This window comes from Magallana gigas, chromosome 8 (assembly GCF_963853765.1).
Source record: "Magallana gigas chromosome 8, xbMagGiga1.1, whole genome shotgun sequence".
NCBI classification, from domain to species: domain Eukaryota; kingdom Metazoa; phylum Mollusca; class Bivalvia; order Ostreida; family Ostreidae; genus Magallana; species Magallana gigas.
Genome location: NC_088860.1, coordinates 20,242,987 through 20,260,643, shown reverse-complemented (window position 1 = coordinate 20,260,643; position 17,657 = coordinate 20,242,987). Strand labels below are relative to the sequence as shown.

The 17,657-nt window shown below is 34.9% G+C and overlaps 1 long non-coding RNA gene across 2 annotated transcripts; it reads left to right on the top strand.

The window, feature by feature from the left end:
* Positions 1-3,025: 3,025 nt before the first annotated feature.
* LOC109618734 (uncharacterized) lies at positions 3,026-17,526 on the top strand. Of its 2 annotated transcripts, XR_010708677.1 has the most exons (3): positions 15,992-16,100; positions 16,200-16,486; positions 16,983-17,526. It is a non-coding gene; the product is annotated as an uncharacterized lncRNA (long non-coding RNA). The 2 variants fall into 2 exon arrangements; XR_010708678.1 differs by lacking the exons at positions 15,992-16,100; positions 16,200-16,486 and adding an exon at positions 3,026-3,134.
* The last annotated feature ends 131 nt before the right edge of the window (positions 17,527-17,657 follow it).

The following is a 17,657-nucleotide window of genomic DNA, read 5'->3' as shown; positions in this document are numbered from 1 at the left end:
TTATTTTGTTGTTGTTGTTAAATTTTTCAAGTATGTAATAGGGTACCGAACATATATTATTGTAAAGTCCATACTAACATCAGCCATGTTTGAAACAACAGTCTGCAAAGATCAGGTATGGTGGCATATTTCTGCCCACTATATGCAAGATAAATTATGTCAACATGCAAGATAATTATGTCGACATGCAAGATAATTATGTTGACATGCAATTTACCAATCCTTTTAGAGAATTTGATTTTTATATGGGTAAAATGACTTACTAACGGCATACTCTGACAACATAGTTCCAAGATGCAACATAAGTATGACAACATGCGACTTATTTATGTCAACATGCGAGTTTAAAATTATGTTAACATACAATATATTTATGTTGACATGCGAGTTAATCATGTCGACATGCGAGTTAATTATGATAACAGGCAAGATATCTATGTCAACATGCAAGTTATCTCGCATGTTGTTATAAATAACTTGCATGTAGATATGATTATCTCGCATGTTGACATAAATATCTTGCATGTTAACATAATTAACTCGCATGTCAACATAATAACCTCGCGTGTTGACATAAAGTTCTTTCAAGTTCACATAAATAACTTGCATGTTCACATAAATAAGTCGCATATCTACATTAATAAGTTGCATGCTGAATCATAATCAAGTTGCATCTTGCATCTATGATGTCAGATACAGGCGTAAGTAAGTGATTTTACCCATATAAAAATCAGGTTCTCTTTAAAGAGTTGTAACTTGCATGTACACATAATTATCTTGCATGTAGACAGTTATCTTGCATGTTGACATCTTTAGAGGAAAAGGTTTACTGCAGTAGGCCTAACGTTATAACTTTGTCACTTGACATTAAAAATCCGTTTCCGTTCTGTATTTTGATTGCCCCCAAATGGGACAACACACATATCGAAGGAATAAATTAAATTCCAAAAGACTTAATCACAGGATGCCCAAATACTTGGTTGCATATGAAGAAGGAAAAGGTTGGTTTTTCCCTTTTGACCTTTTGGTTGACCCCGCAAAGGGAAACAACTTTTGCAAAGTGAACAAGAGTTACCTCGCGTTTTATGAAGGCATTTTTTTTTATTGAAAATAAAATAAATTTATTACATAGATTTATTATTTATTGTTTATATTTTATTCTTATACTCTTTTTTACTTTTACACCATTTTATTAGAAATGTATAAATTTCCAGTACAGCAAGGAAGTTGACGTTGCCATGGGTATAACCCACGAGTTAATGGCCGCGAAAGCTACAGATGCCGAGTGTCTTGAAAGAATGAACGCCAACAGAAAATATTATTGATGGTATGTTATCATAGCATGATGACGGGTTACTATAGCCGATTAACTGACATATTTCTGATATTTTTTAGACTTTGAATCAGAGTGTTGCGCGAAATCTTTGTAAATAAACTGGTGAGGGGCCTATACATATACATGTATGGTAGCATATTTCTTATCATATGCCAGATGACATATGTTAACATGTAAGGGAAATATGTAAACATATACATGCTTGTATGAAATTCTTAAGAATTCTTTCTATTTTGTAATTTCCCTTAATAAACTCTTTATATTTTATAAATGAAATGCAATATTTATCAACCGAGTCTGCATGCATAATGCAGAAAGCTGCAGCTGTAACATCATGACAACGATAAGAATCAAGACTATCTGATAAAGGTAAAATGTGCGAACATTTACTTTGTACCTTTAAAAAAATATGAACAAAACTAGGAATTCTGACATTGTTAAAGATTTGCTTTGTGACAGACCCTTTGTTCAACTGATTTCAGAATTTAGTTGTATGAACAAGACTCTCATTCTGAAACATTATTGAATTGTGGTACCAGTTGCGAACATCCCTGGTTTTGTCCAAACTGTGGGCCAACCCAATTGATTAAAACACTAAATTGAGCCACATGTCAAGAAAGAATTTCTGAATGAGACTTGTTCATCAGCAGTCTTGATTATGCATAGCTGATGTACCTTCATGACAACAAAAATAGATTAAGACAATCTGACAAATTTAAATGTGAGTACATTTACTGAGCACTTTTAAAAAATTGTGATCGACCAGCATATAGTAACTATGATATTGTTAAAGATTTGCTTTGTGACCCTTTCTTCAATTTATTTCAGATTAAATTTACCAATCAGTGCCATGGTGTTCAAAGAGAAAAGTGTACTTTGCTGCATGAACAGGACTCTCATTCTGAAACATTATTGAATTGTGGTACCAGTTGCCAACATCCCTGGTTTTGTCCAAACTGTGGGCCAGCCCAACGGATTAAAAAAACTGATTTGAGCCACATGTTAATGGATCAAGAAAATTGGACGAAGTCGAAATGTGAGTACATTTACTGAGTACTTTTAAATAATTGTGATCGACCAGCATATAGTGATTGTGATTTTTTAAAAGATTTGCTTTGTGATCCTCTGTCCAATTATTTCAGACCAAAATTAGCAATCAGTGTCATGGCGTTCAAAGAGAAAAGTGTACTTTGCTGCATGAACAAGACTCTCATTCTGAAACATTATTGAATTGTGGTACCAGTTGCTAACATCCCTGATTTTGTCCAAACTGTGGGCCAACCCAACGTATTAAAAAACTGATTTGAGCCACTTTGTCAGAAAAAAATTCAGAATGAGACTTGTTCATCAGCAGAGACTTGATGATGCAGGGAACTGACATAACATCGTGATAACAAAATGGATCAAGAAAATTGGACAAAGTTGAAATGTGGGTACATTTACTAAATACTCTTAAATAATTATCAACAAGACTAGCAATTGTGATATTGATAAAGATTTGCTTTGTGACCATATGTTCAATATATTTCAGATTAAATTTAGCAATCAGTGTCATGGTGTTAAAAGAGAGAAAAGTGTACTTTGCTGCATGAACAAGACTCTCATTCTGAAACATCTAACATCCCTGGTTTTGTCCAAACTGTGGGCCAACCCAACGGATTAAAAAACTGATTTGAGCCACACGTTAAGAAAGAAATTCAGAATGAGACTTGTTCATCAGAAGAGTCTTGATGATGCAGGGAGGTGATAGAACATCATGATAACAAAATGGATCAAGAAAATTGGACAAAGTTGAAATGTGAGTACATTTACTGAGTACTTTTAAAAAATTGTGATCGACCAGCAAATAGTTATTGTGATATTGTTAAAGATTTGCTTTGTGACCCTCTGTTCAATGTATTTCAGATTAAAATTAGCAATCAGTGTCATGGTGTTCAAAGAGAAAGTGTACTTTGCTGCATGAACAAGACTCTCATTCTGAAACATTATTGAATTGTGGTACCAGTTGCTAACATCCCTGGTTTTGTCCAAACTGTGGGCCAACCCAACGGATTAAAAAACTGATTTAAGCCACATGTTAAGAAAGAAATTCAGAATGAGACTTGTTCATCAGCAGAGTCTTGAGGATGCAAGGAGCTAATATAACATCATGATTACAAAATGGATCAAGAAAATTGGACAAAGTTGAAATGTGAGTACATTTACTCAGAATTCTTAAATAATTGTAATCGACCAGCAAATAGTAATTGTGAGATTTTTAAAGATTTGCTTTTGTGACCCTTTTTTCAATTTATTTCAAATTAAAATTAGCCATCAGTGTCATGGTGTTCAAAGAGAAAAGTGTACTTTGCTGCATGAACAAGACTCTCATTCTGAAACATTATTGAATTGTGGTACCAGTTGCTAACATCCCTGGTTTTGTCCAAACTGTGGGCCAACCCAACGGATTAAAAAACTGATTTGAGCCACATGATAAGAAAGAAATTCAGAATGAGACTTGTTCATCAGCAGGGTTTTGATGATGCAGGGAGCTGATATAACATCATGATAACAAAATGGATTAAGAAAATTGGACAAAGTCGAAATGTGAGTACATTTTCTGAGTACTTTTAAAATATTGTGATCGACCAGCATATAGTAACTGTGATATTGTTAAAGATCTTCTTCGTGACCCTCTGTCAAATTAATTTCAGATTAAAATTAGCAATCAGTGTAATGGTGTTCAAAGAGAGAAAAGCGTACTTTGCTGCATGAACAAGACTCATTCTGAAACATTATTGAATTGTGGTACCAGTTGCTAACATCCCTGGTTTTGTCCAAACTGTGGGCCAACCCAACGGATTAAAAAACTGATTTGAGCCACATGTTAAGAAAGAAATTCAGAATGAGACTTGTTCATCAGCAGAGTATTGATGATGCAGGGAGCTGATATAACATCATGATAACAAGTGGATCAAGAGAATTGGACAAGGTCGAAATGTGAGTACATTTACTGAGTACTTTTAAATAATTCTGATCGACCAGCATAAAGTAATTGTGATATTGTTAAAGATTTGCTTTGTGACCCTCTGTTCAATATATTTCAGATTAAAATTAGCAATCAGTGTCATGGTGTTCAAAGAAAAAGTGTACTTTGCTGCATGAACAAGACTCTCATTCTGAAACATTATTGAATTGTGGTACCAGTTGCTAACATCCCTGGTTTTGTCAAAACTGTGGGCCAACCCAACGGATTAAAAAACTGATTTGAGCCACATGTTAAGAAAGAAATTCAGAATGAGACTTGTTCATCAGCAGAGTCTTGAGGATGCAAGGAGCTAATATAACATCATGGTTACAAAATGGATCAAGAAAATTGGACAAAGTTGAAATGTGAGTACATTTACTCAGAATTCTTAAATAATTGTAATCGACCAGCAAATAGTAATTGTGAGATTTTTAAAGATTTGCTTTTGTGACCCTTTTTTCAATTTATTTCAAATTAAAATTAGCCATCAGTGTCATGGTGTTCAAAGAGAAAAGTGTACTTTGCTGCATGAACAAGACTCTCATTCTGAAACACTATTGAATTGTGGTACCAGTTGCTAACATCCCTGGTTTTGTCCAAACTGTGGGCCAACCCAACGGATTAAAAAACTGATTTGAGCCACATGTTAAGAAAGAAATTCAGAATGAGACTTGTTCATCAGCAGGGTTTTGATGATGCAGGGAGCTGATATAACATCATGATAACAAAATGGATTAAGAAAATTGGACAAAGTCGAAATGTGAGTACATTTTCTGAGTACTTTTAAAATATTGTGATCGACCAGCATATAGTAACTGTGATATTGTTAAAGATCTACTTCGTGACCCTCTGTCAAATTAATTTCAGATTAAAATTAGCAATCAGTGTCATGGTGTTCAAAGAGAAAAGTGTACTTTGCTGCATGAACAAGACTCTCATTCTGAAACATTATTGAATTGTGGTACCAGTTGCTAACATCCCTGGTTTTGTCCAAACAGTGGGCCAACCCAACGGATTAAAAAACTGATTTGAACCACATGTTAAGAAAGAAATTCAGAATGAGACTTGTTCATCAGCAGGGTTTTGATGATGCAGGGAGGTGATATAACATCATGACAACAAGTGGATCAAGAAAATTGGACAAGGTCGAAATGTGAGTACATTTACTGAGTACTTTTAAATAATTGTGATCGACCAGCATATAGTTATTGTGATATTGTTAAAGATTTCCTTTGTGTCCCTTTGTTCAATTTATTTCAGATTAAATAAGCCATCAGCGTCATGGTGTTGAAAGAAAAAGTGTACTTTGCTGCATGAACAAGACTCTCATTCTGAAACATTATTGAATTGTGGTACCAGTTGCTAGCATCCCTGGTTTTGTCCAAACTGTGGGCCAACCCAACGGATTAAAAAACTGATTTGAGCCACACGTTAAGAAAGAAATTCAGAATGAGACTTGTTCATCAGCAGGGTTTTGATGATGCAGGGAGGTGATATAACATCATGACAACAAGTGGATCAAGAAAATTGGACAAGGTCGAAATGTGAGTACATTTACTGAGTACTTTTAAATAATTGTGATCGACCAGCATATAGTAATTGTGATATTGCTAAAGATTTGCTTTGTGTCCCTTTGTTCAATTTATTTCAGATTAAATAAGCCATCAGCGTCATGGTGTTCAAAGAGAAAGTGTACTTTGCTGCATGAACAAGACTCTCATTCTGAAACATTATTGAATTGTGGTACCAGTTGCTAGCATCCCTGGTTTTGTCCAAACTGTGGGCCAACCCAACGGATTAAAAAACTGATTTGAGCCACATGTAAAGAAAGAAATTCAGAATGAGACTTGTTCATCAGCAGAGTCTAGAGGATGCAAGGAGCTAATATAACGTCATGATTACAAAATGGATCAAGAAAATTGGACAAAGTTGAAATGTGAGTACATTTACTCAGAATTCTTAAATAATTATAATCGACCAGCAAATAGTAATTGTGAGATTTTTAAAGATTTGCTTTTGTGACCCTTTTTTCAATTTATTTCAAATTAAAATTAGCCATCAGTGTCATGGTGTTCAAAGAGAAAAGTGTACTTTGCTGCATGAACAAGACTCTCATTCTGAAACATTATTGAATTGTGGTACCAGTTGCTAACATCCCTGGTTTTGTCCAAACTGTGGGCCAACCCAACGGATTAAAAAACTGATTTGAGCCACATGTTAAGAAAGAAATTCAGAATGAGACTTGTTCATCAGAGGAGTCTTGATGATGCAGGGAGGTGATAGAACATCATGATAACAAAATGGATCGAGAAAATTGGACAAAGTTGAAATGTGAGTACATTTACTGAGTACTTTTAAAAAAATTGTGATCGACCAGCAAATAGTTATTGTGAGATTTTTAAAGATTTGCTTTGTGACCCTCTGTCAAATTTATTTCAGATTAAATTTAGCAATCAGTGTCATTGTGTTCAAAGAGAGAAACGCATACTTTGCTGCATGAACAAGACTCATTCTGAAACATTATTGAATTGTGATACCAGTTGCTAACATCCCTGGTTTTGTCCAAACTGTGGGCCAACCCAACGGATTAAAAAACTGATTTGAGCCACATGTTAAGAAAGAAATTCAGAATGAGACTTGTTCATCAGCAGAGTCTTGATGATGCAGGGAGCTGATATAACATCATGATAACAAGTGGATCAAGAGAATTGGACAAGGTCGAAATGTGAGTACATTTACTGAGTACTTTTAAATAATTCTGATCGACCAGCATAAAGTAATTGTGATATTGTTAAAGATTTGCTTTGTGACCCTCTGTTCAATATATTTCAGATTAAAATTAGCCATCAGTGTCATGGTGTTCAAAGAAAAAGTGTACTTTGCTGCATGAACAAGACTCTCATTCTGAAACATTATTGAATTGTGGTACCAGTTGCTAACATCCCTGGTTTTGTCCAAACTGTGGGCCAACCCAACGGATTAAAAAACTGATTTGAGCCACATGTTAAGAAAGAAATTCAGAATGAGACTTGTTCATCAGCAGGGTTTTGATGATGCAGGGAGCTGATATAACATCATGATAAATAAATGGATTAAGAAAATTGGACAAAGTCGAAATGTGAGTACATTTTCTGAGTACTTTTAAAATATTGTGATCGACCAGCATATAGTAACTGTGATATTGTTAAAGATCTACTTCGTGACCCTCTGTCAAATTAATTTCAGATTAAAATTAGCAATCAGTGTCATGGTGTTCAAAGAGAAAAGTGTACTTTGCTGCATGAACAAGACTCTCATTCTGAAACATTATTGAATTGTGGTACCAGTTGCTGACATCCCTGGGTTTGTCCAAACTGTGGGCCAACCCAACGGATTAAAAAACTGATTTGAGCCACATGTTAAGAAAGAAATTCAGAATGAGACTTGTTCATCAGCAGGGTTTTGATGATGCAGGGAGGTGATAGAACATCATGATAACAAAATGGATTAAGAAAATTGGACAAGGTCGAAATGTAAGTACACTTTCTGAGTACTTTTAAAATATTGTGATCGACCAGCATATAGTAACTGTGATATTGTTAAAGATCTACTTCGTGACCCTCTGTCAAATTAATTTCAGATTAAAATTAGCAATCAGTGTCATGGTGTTCAAAGAGAAATGTGTACTTTGCTGCATGAACAAGACTCTCATTCTGAAACATTATTGAATTGTGGTACCAGTTGCTAACATCCCTGGTTTTGTCCAAACAGTGGGCCAACCCAACGGATTAAAAAACTGATTTGAGCCACATGTTAAGAAAGAAATTCAGAATGAGACTTGTTCATCAGCAGGGTTTTGATGATGCAGGGAGCTGATATTACATCATGACAACAAGTGGATCAAGAAAATTGGACAAAGTCGAAATGTGAGTACATTTACTGAGTACCTTTAAATAATTGTGATCGATCAGCATATAGTAATTGTGATATTGTTAAAGATTTGCTTTGTGTCCCTTTGTTCAATTTATTTCAGATTGAATAAGCCATCAGCGTCTTGGTGTTCAAAGAGAAAAGTGTACTTTGCTGCATGAACAAGACTCTCATTCTGAAACATTATTGAATTGTGGTACCAGTTGCTAGCATCCCTGGTTTTGTCCTAACTGTGGGCCAACTCAACGGATTAAAAAACTGATTTGAGCCACATGTTAAGAAAGAAATTCAGAATGAGACTTGTTCATCAGCAGAGTCTTGAGGATGCAAGGAGCTAATATAACATCATGATTACAAAATGGATCAAGAAAATTGGACAAAGTTGAAATGTGAGTACATTTACTCAGAATTCTTAAATAATTGTAATCGACCAGCAAATAGTAATTGTGAGATTTTTAAAGATTTGCTTTTGTGACCCTTTTTTCAATTTATTTCAAATTAAAATTAGCCATCAGTGTCATGGTGTTCAAAGAGAAAAGTGTACTTTGCTGCATGAACAAGACTCTCATTCTGAAACATTATTGAATTGTGGTACCAGTTGCTAACATCCCTGGTTTTGTCCAAACTGTGGGCCAACCCAACGGATTAAAAAACTGATTTGAGCCACATGTTAAGAAAGAAATTCAGAATGAGACTTGTTCATCAGCAGGGTTTTGATGATGCAGGGAGCTGATATAACATCATGATAACAAAATGGATTAAGAAAATTGGACAAAGTCGAAATGTGAGTACATTTTCTGAGTACTTTTAAAATATTGTGATCGACCAGCATATAGTAACTGTGATATTGTTAAAGATCTACTTCGTGACCCTCTGTCAAATTAATTTCAGATTTAAATTAGCAATCAGTGTCATGGTGTTCAAAGAGAAAAGTGTACTTTGCTGCATGAACAAGACTCTCATTCTGAAACATTATTGAATTGTGGTACCAGTTGCTAACATCCCTGGTTTTGTCCAAACAGTGGGCCAACCCAACGGATTAAAAAACTGATTTGAACCACATGTTAAGAAAGAAATTCAGAATGAGACTTGTTCATCAGCAGGGTTTTGATGATGCAGGGAGGTGATATAACATCATGACAACAAGTGGATCAAGAAAATTGGACAAGGTCGAAATGTGAGTACATTTACTGAGTACTTTTAAATAATTGTGATCGACCAGCATATAGTTATTGTGATATTGTTAAAGATTTCCTTTGTGTCCCTTTGTTCAATTTATTTCAGATTAAATAAGCCATCAGCGTCATGGTGTTGAAAGAAAAAGTGTACTTTGCTGCATGAACAAGACTCTCATTCTGAAACATTATTGAATTGTGGTACCAGTTGCTAGCATCCCTGGTTTTGTCCAAACTGTGGGCCAACCCAACGGATTAAAAAACTGATTTGAGCCACACGTTAAGAAAGAAATTCAGAATGAGACTTGTTCATCAGCAGGGTTTTGATGATGCAGGGAGGTGATATAACATCATGACAACAAGTGGATCAAGAAAATTGGACAAGGTCGAAATGTGAGTACATTTACTGAGTACTTTTAAATAATTGTGATCGACCAGCATATAGTAATTGTGATATTGCTAAAGATTTGCTTTGTGTCCCTTTGTTCAATTTATTTCAGATTAAATAAGCCATCAGCGTCATGGTGTTCAAAGAGAAAGTGTACTTTGCTGCATGAACAAGACTCTCATTCTGAAACATTATTGAATTGTGGTACCAGTTGCTAGCATCCCTGGTTTTGTCCAAACTGTGGGCCAACCCAACGGATTAAAAAACTGATTTGAGCCACATGTAAAGAAAGAAATTCAGAATGAGACTTGTTCATCAGCAGAGTCTAGAGGATGCAAGGAGCTAATATAACGTCATGATTACAAAATGGATCAAGAAAATTGGACAAAGTTGAAATGTGAGTACATTTACTCAGAATTCTTAAATAATTATAATCGACCAGCAAATAGTAATTGTGAGATTTTTAAAGATTTGCTTTTGTGACCCTTTTTTCAATTTATTTCAAATTAAAATTAGCCATCAGTGTCATGGTGTTCAAAGAGAAAAGTGTACTTTGCTGCATGAACAAGACTCTCATTCTGAAACATTATTGAATTGTGGTACCAGTTGCTAACATCCCTGGTTTTGTCCAAACTGTGGGCCAACCCAACGGATTAAAAAACTGATTTGAGCCACATGTTAAGAAAGAAATTCAGAATGAGACTTGTTCATCAGAGGAGTCTTGATGATGCAGGGAGGTGATAGAACATCATGATAACAAAATGGATTAAGAAAATTGGACAAAGTCGAAATGTGAGTACATTTTCTGAGTACTTTTAAAATATTGTGATCGACCAGCATATAGTAACTGTGATATTGTTAAAGATCTACTTCGTGACCCTCTGTCAAATTAATTTCAGATTTAAATTAGCAATCAGTGTCATGGTGTTCAAAGAGAAAAGTGTACTTTGCTGCATGAACAAGACTCTCATTCTGAAACATTATTGAATTGTGGTACCAGTTGCTAACATCCCTGGTTTTGTCCAAACAGTGGGCCAACCCAACGGATTAAAAAACTGATTTGAACCACATGTTAAGAAAGAAATTCAGAATGAGACTTGTTCATCAGCAGGGTTTTGATGATGCAGGGAGCTGATATAACATCATGATATCAAAATGGATCAAGAAAATTGGACAAAGTCGAAATGTGAGTACATTTACTGAGTACTTTTAAATAATTGTGATCGACCAGCATATAATTATTGTGATATTGTAAAAGATTTCCTTTGTGTCCCTTTGTTCAATTTATTTCAGATTAAATAAGCCATCAGCGTCATGGTGTTGAAAGAAAAAGTGTACTTTGCTGCATGAACAAGACTCTCATTCTGAAACATTATTGAATTGTGGTACCAGTTGCTAGCATCCCTGGTTTTGTCCAAACTGTGGGCCAACCCAACGGATTTAAAAACTGATTTGAGCCACATGTAAAGAAAGAAATTCAGAATGAGACTTGTTCATCAGCAGAGTCTTGATGATGCAGGGAACTGATATAACATCATGACAACAAGTGGATCAAGAAAATTGGACAAGGTCGAAATGTGAGTACATTTACTGAGTACTTTTAAATAATTGTGATCGACCAGCATATAGTAATTGTGATATTGTTAAAGATTTGCTTTGTGATCCTCTGTTCAATTTATTTCAGATTAAATAAGCCATCAGCGTCATGGTGTTCAAAGAGAAAGTGTACTTTGCTGCATGAACAAGACTCTCATTCTGAAACATTATTGAATTGTGGTACCAGTTGCTAGCATCCCTGGTTTTGTCCAAACTGTGGGCCAACCCAACGGATTAAAAAACTGATTTGAGCCACATGTTAAGAAAGAAATTCAGAATCAGACTTGTTCATCAGCAGGGTTTTGATGATGCAGGGAGCTGATATAACATCATGACAACAAGTGGATCAAGAAAATTGGACAAAGTCGAAATGTGAGTACATTTACTGAGTACTTTTAAATAATTTTGATCGACCAGCAAATAGTAATTGTGATATTGTTAAAGATCTGTTTCGCGACCATTTGTCAAATTGATTTCAGATTAAATTTAGCAATCAGTGTCATGGTGTTCAAAGAGAAAAGTGTACTTTGCTGCATGAACAAGACTCTCATTCTGAAACATTATTGGATTGTGGTACCAGTTGCTAACATCCCTGGTTTTGTCCAAACTGTGGGCCAACCCAACGGATTAAAAAACTGATTTGAGCCACATGTTAAGAAAGAAATTCAGAATGAGACTTGTTCATCAGCAGAGTCTTGATGATGCAGGGAGCTGATATAACATCATGATAACAAGTGGATCAAGAGAATTGGACAAGGTCGAAATGTGAGTACATTTACTGAGTACTTTTAAATAAATCTGATCGACCAGCATATAGTAATTGTGATATTGTTAAAGATTTGCTTTGTGACCCTCTGTTTAATATATTTCAGATTAAATAAGCAATCAGTTTCATGGTGTTCAAAGAAAAAGTGTACTTTGCTGCATGAACAAGACTCTCATTCTGAAACATTACTGAATTGTGGTACCAGTTGCTAACATCCCTGGTTTTATCCTACCTTTGGGCCAACCCAACGGATTAAAAAACTGATTTGAGCCACATGTTAAGAAAGAAATTCAGAATGAGACTTGTTCATCAGAAGAGTCTTGATGATGCAGGGAGGTTATAGAACATCATGATAACAAAATGGATCAAGAAATTTGGACAAAGTCGAAATGTGAGTACGTTTACTGAGTACTTTTAAATAATTGTGATCGACCAGCATATAGTAATTGTGATATTGTTAAAGAAATGCTTTGTGAGCCTTAGTCAAATTCATTTCAGATTAAAATTAGCAATCAGTGTCATTGTGTTCAAAGAGAAAAGTGTACTTTGCTGCATGAACAAGACTCTCATTCTGAAACATTATTGAATTGTGGTACCAGTTGCTAACATCCCTGGTTTTGTCCAAACTGTGGGCCAACCCAACGGATTAAAAAACTGATTTGAGCCACATGTTAAGAAAGAAAATTCAGAATGAGACTTGTTCATCAGAAGAGTCTTGATGATGCAGGGAGGTGATAGAACATCATGATAACAAAATGGATCAAGAAAATTGAACAAAGTCGAAATGTGAGCATTTCTAAGTACTCTTCAACAATTATGAATAAGACAAACAATTGTCTTTTTGTTAAAGAAATGCTTTGTGATCCTCTGTTCAATTTATTTCAGATTAAATTTTTAAATCAGTGTTTTGATATTCAAAGAGAAAAGTGTACTTTGCTGCATGAACAAGACTCTCATTCTGAAACATTATTGAATTGTGGTACCAGTTGCTAACATCCCTGGTTTTGTCCAAACTGTGGGCCAACCCAACGGATTAAAAAACTGATTTGAGCCACATGTTAAGAAAGAAATTCAGAATGAGACTTGTTCATCAGCAGAGTCTTGAGGATGCAAGGAGCTAATATAACATCATGATTACAAAATGGATCAAGAAAATTGGACAAAGTTGAAATGTGAGTACATTTACTCAGAATTCTTAAATAATTGTAATCGACCAGCAAATAGTAATTGTGAGATTTTTAAAGATTTGCTTTTGTGACCCTTTTTTCAATTTATTTCAAATTAAAATTAGCCATCAGTGTCATGGTGTTCAAAGAGAAAAGTGTACTTTGCTGCATGAACAAGACTCTCATTCTGAAACATTATTGAATTGTGGTACCAGTTGCTAACATCCCTGGTTTTGTCCAAACTGTGGGCCAACCCAACGGATTAAAAAACTGATTTGAGCCACATGTTAAGAAAGAAATTCAGAATGAGACTTGTTCATCAGCAGGGTTTTGATGATGCAGGGAGCTGATATAACATCATGATAACAAAATGGATTAAGAAAATTGGACAAAGTCGAAATGTGAGTACATTTTCTGAGTACTTTTAAAATATTGTGATCGACCAGCATATAGTAACTGTGATATTGTTAAAGATCTACTTCGTGACCCTCTGTCAAATTAATTTCAGATTTAAATTAGCAATCAGTGTCATGGTGTTCAAAGAGAAAAGTGTACTTTGCTGCATGAACAAGACTCTCATTCTGAAACATTATTGAATTGTGGTACCAGTTGCTAACATCCCTGGTTTTGTCCAAACAGTGGGCCAACCCAACGGATTAAAAAACTGATTTGAACCACATGTTAAGAAAGAAATTCAGAATGAGACTTGTTCATCAGCAGGGTTTTGATGATGCAGGGAGCTGATATAACATCATGATATCAAAATGGATCAAGAAAATTGGACAAAGTCGAAATGTGAGTACATTTACTGAGTACTTTTAAATAATTGTGATCGACCAGCATATAATTATTGTGATATTGTAAAAGATTTCCTTTGTGTCCCTTTGTTCAATTTATTTCAGATTAAATAAGCCATCAGCGTCATGGTGTTGAAAGAAAAAGTGTACTTTGCTGCATGAACAAGACTCTCATTCTGAAACATTATTGAATTGTGGTACCAGTTGCTAGCATCCCTGGTTTTGTCCAAACTGTGGGCCAACCCAACGGATTTAAAAACTGATTTGAGCCACATGTAAAGAAAGAAATTCAGAATGAGACTTGTTCATCAGCAGAGTCTTGATGATGCAGGGAACTGATATAACATCATGACAACAAGTGGATCAAGAAAATTGGACAAGGTCGAAATGTGAGTACATTTACTGAGTACTTTTAAATAATTGTGATCGACCAGCATATAGTAATTGTGATATTGTTAAAGATTTGCTTTGTGATCCTCTGTTCAATTTATTTCAGATTAAATAAGCCATCAGCGTCATGGTGTTCAAAGAGAAAGTGTACTTTGCTGCATGAACAAGACTCTCATTCTGAAACATTATTGAATTGTGGTACCAGTTGCTAGCATCCCTGGTTTTGTCCAAACTGTGGGCCAACCCAACGGATTAAAAAACTGATTTGAGCCACATGTTAAGAAAGAAATTCAGAATCAGACTTGTTCATCAGCAGGGTTTTGATGATGCAGGGAGCTGATATAACATCATGACAACAAGTGGATCAAGAAAATTGGACAAAGTCGAAATGTGAGTACATTTACTGAGTACTTTTAAATAATTTTGATCGACCAGCAAATAGTAATTGTGATATTGTTAAAGATCTGTTTCGCGACCATTTGTCAAATTGATTTCAGATTAAATTTAGCAATCAGTGTCATGGTGTTCAAAGAGAAAAGTGTACTTTGCTGCATGAACAAGACTCTCATTCTGAAACATTATTGGATTGTGGTACCAGTTGCTAACATCCCTGGTTTTGTCCAAACTGTGGGCCAACCCAACGGATTAAAAAACTGATTTGAGCCACATGTTAAGAAAGAAATTCAGAATGAGACTTGTTCATCAGCAGAGTCTTGATGATGCAGGGAGCTGATATAACATCATGATAACAAGTGGATCAAGAGAATTGGACAAGGTCGAAATGTGAGTACATTTACTGAGTACTTTTAAATAAATCTGATCGACCAGCATATAGTAATTGTGATATTGTTAAAGATTTGCTTTGTGACCCTCTGTTTAATATATTTCAGATTAAATAAGCAATCAGTTTCATGGTGTTCAAAGAAAAAGTGTACTTTGCTGCATGAACAAGACTCTCATTCTGAAACATTACTGAATTGTGGTACCAGTTGCTAACATCCCTGGTTTTATCCTACCTTTGGGCCAACCCAACGGATTAAAAAACTGATTTGAGCCACATGTTAAGAAAGAAATTCAGAATGAGACTTGTTCATCAGAAGAGTCTTGATGATGCAGGGAGGTTATAGAACATCATGATAACAAAATGGATCAAGAAATTTGGACAAAGTCGAAATGTGAGTACGTTTACTGAGTACTTTTAAATAATTGTGATCGACCAGCATATAGTAATTGTGATATTGTTAAAGAAATGCTTTGTGAGCCTTAGTCAAATTCATTTCAGATTAAAATTAGCAATCAGTGTCATTGTGTTCAAAGAGAAAAGTGTACTTTGCTGCATGAACAAGACTCTCATTCTGAAACATTATTGAATTGTGGTACCAGTTGCTAACATCCCTGGTTTTGTCCAAACTGTGGGCCAACCCAACGGATTAAAAAACTGATTTGAGCCACATGTTAAGAAAGAAAATTCAGAATGAGACTTGTTCATCAGAAGAGTCTTGATGATGCAGGGAGGTGATAGAACATCATGATAACAAAATGGATCAAGAAAATTGAACAAAGTCGAAATGTGAGCATTTCTAAGTACTCTTCAACAATTATGAATAAGACAAACAATTGTCTTTTTGTTAAAGAAATGCTTTGTGATCCTCTGTTCAATTTATTTCAGATTAAATTTTTAAATCAGTGTTTTGATATTCAAAGAGAAAAGTGTACTTTGCTGCATGAACAAGACTCTCATTCTGAAACATTATTGAATTGTGGTACCAGTTGCTAACATCCCTGGTTTTGTCCAAACTGTGGGCCAACCCAACGGATTAAAAAACTGATTTGAGCCACATGTTAAGAAAGAAATTCAGAATGAGACTTGTTCATCAGCAGAGTCTTGATGATGCAGGGAACTGATATAACATCATGATAACAAAATGGATCAAGAAAATTGGACGGAGTCGAAATGTGAGTACATTTACTGAGTACTTTTAAATAATTGTGATCGACCAGCTTATAGTAATTGTGATATTTTTAAAGAAATGCTTTGTGACCCTTAGTCAAATTGATTTCAGATTAAAATTAGCAATCAGTGTCATGGTGTTCAAAGAGAAAAGTGTACTTTGCTGCATGAACAAGACTCTCATTCTGAAACATTATTGAATTGTGGTACCAGTTGATAACATCCCTGGTTTTGTCCAAACTGTGGGCCAACCCAACGGATTAAAAAACTGATTTGAGCCACATGTTAAGAAAGAAATTCAGAATGAGACTTGTTCATCAGCAGAGTCTTGATGATGCAGGGAGGTAATAGAACATCGTGATAACAAAATAATTCAAGAAAATTGGACAAAGTCGAAATATGAGTACATTTACTAAGTACTTTTAAACAATTATGAACAATACTAGCAATTGTGATATTGTTAAAGATTTGCTTTGTGATCCTTTGTTCAATTTATTTCAGATTTGGCAATCAGTGTCATGGTGTTCAAAGAGAAAATGTACTTTGCTGCATGAACAAGACTCTCATTCTGAAACATTATTGAATTGTGGTACCAGTTGCTAACATCCCTGGTTTTGTCCAAACTGTGGGCCAACCCAACGGATTAAAAAACTGATTTGAGCCACATGTTAAGAAAGAAATTCAGAATGAGACTTGTTTATCAGCAGAGTCTTGAGGATGCAGGGAGCTGATATAACATGATTACAAAATGGATGAAGAAAATCGGACAATGTGGAAATGCGAGTGATGAATTAAGTACTTTTAAATAATTATGAACAAGACAAGCAATTGTGATATTGTTGAAGATTTGCTTTGTGACTCTTTGTTCAATTTATTTCAGATTAAAATTTAGCAATCACTGTCGTGGTGTTCAAAGAAAGAAGTATACTTTGCTGCATGGACAAGACTCGTTCTGAACTTTAAAAGCAATCAGTGTCATGGTGTTTATCGAGAAAATCGTATTTTGCTTTAAATTGCTATAATGATTAAATAATTATAAACAAGACTAGCAATTGTGATATTGTTAAAGAGCATCTTAACAGAACATGTCACATTAATCAACCTTTGCGTAGAGATTGTACCGAATTACATGTACCAGTAGAATGAATAGTATTTTATAATATGTTGTTAGTGCAT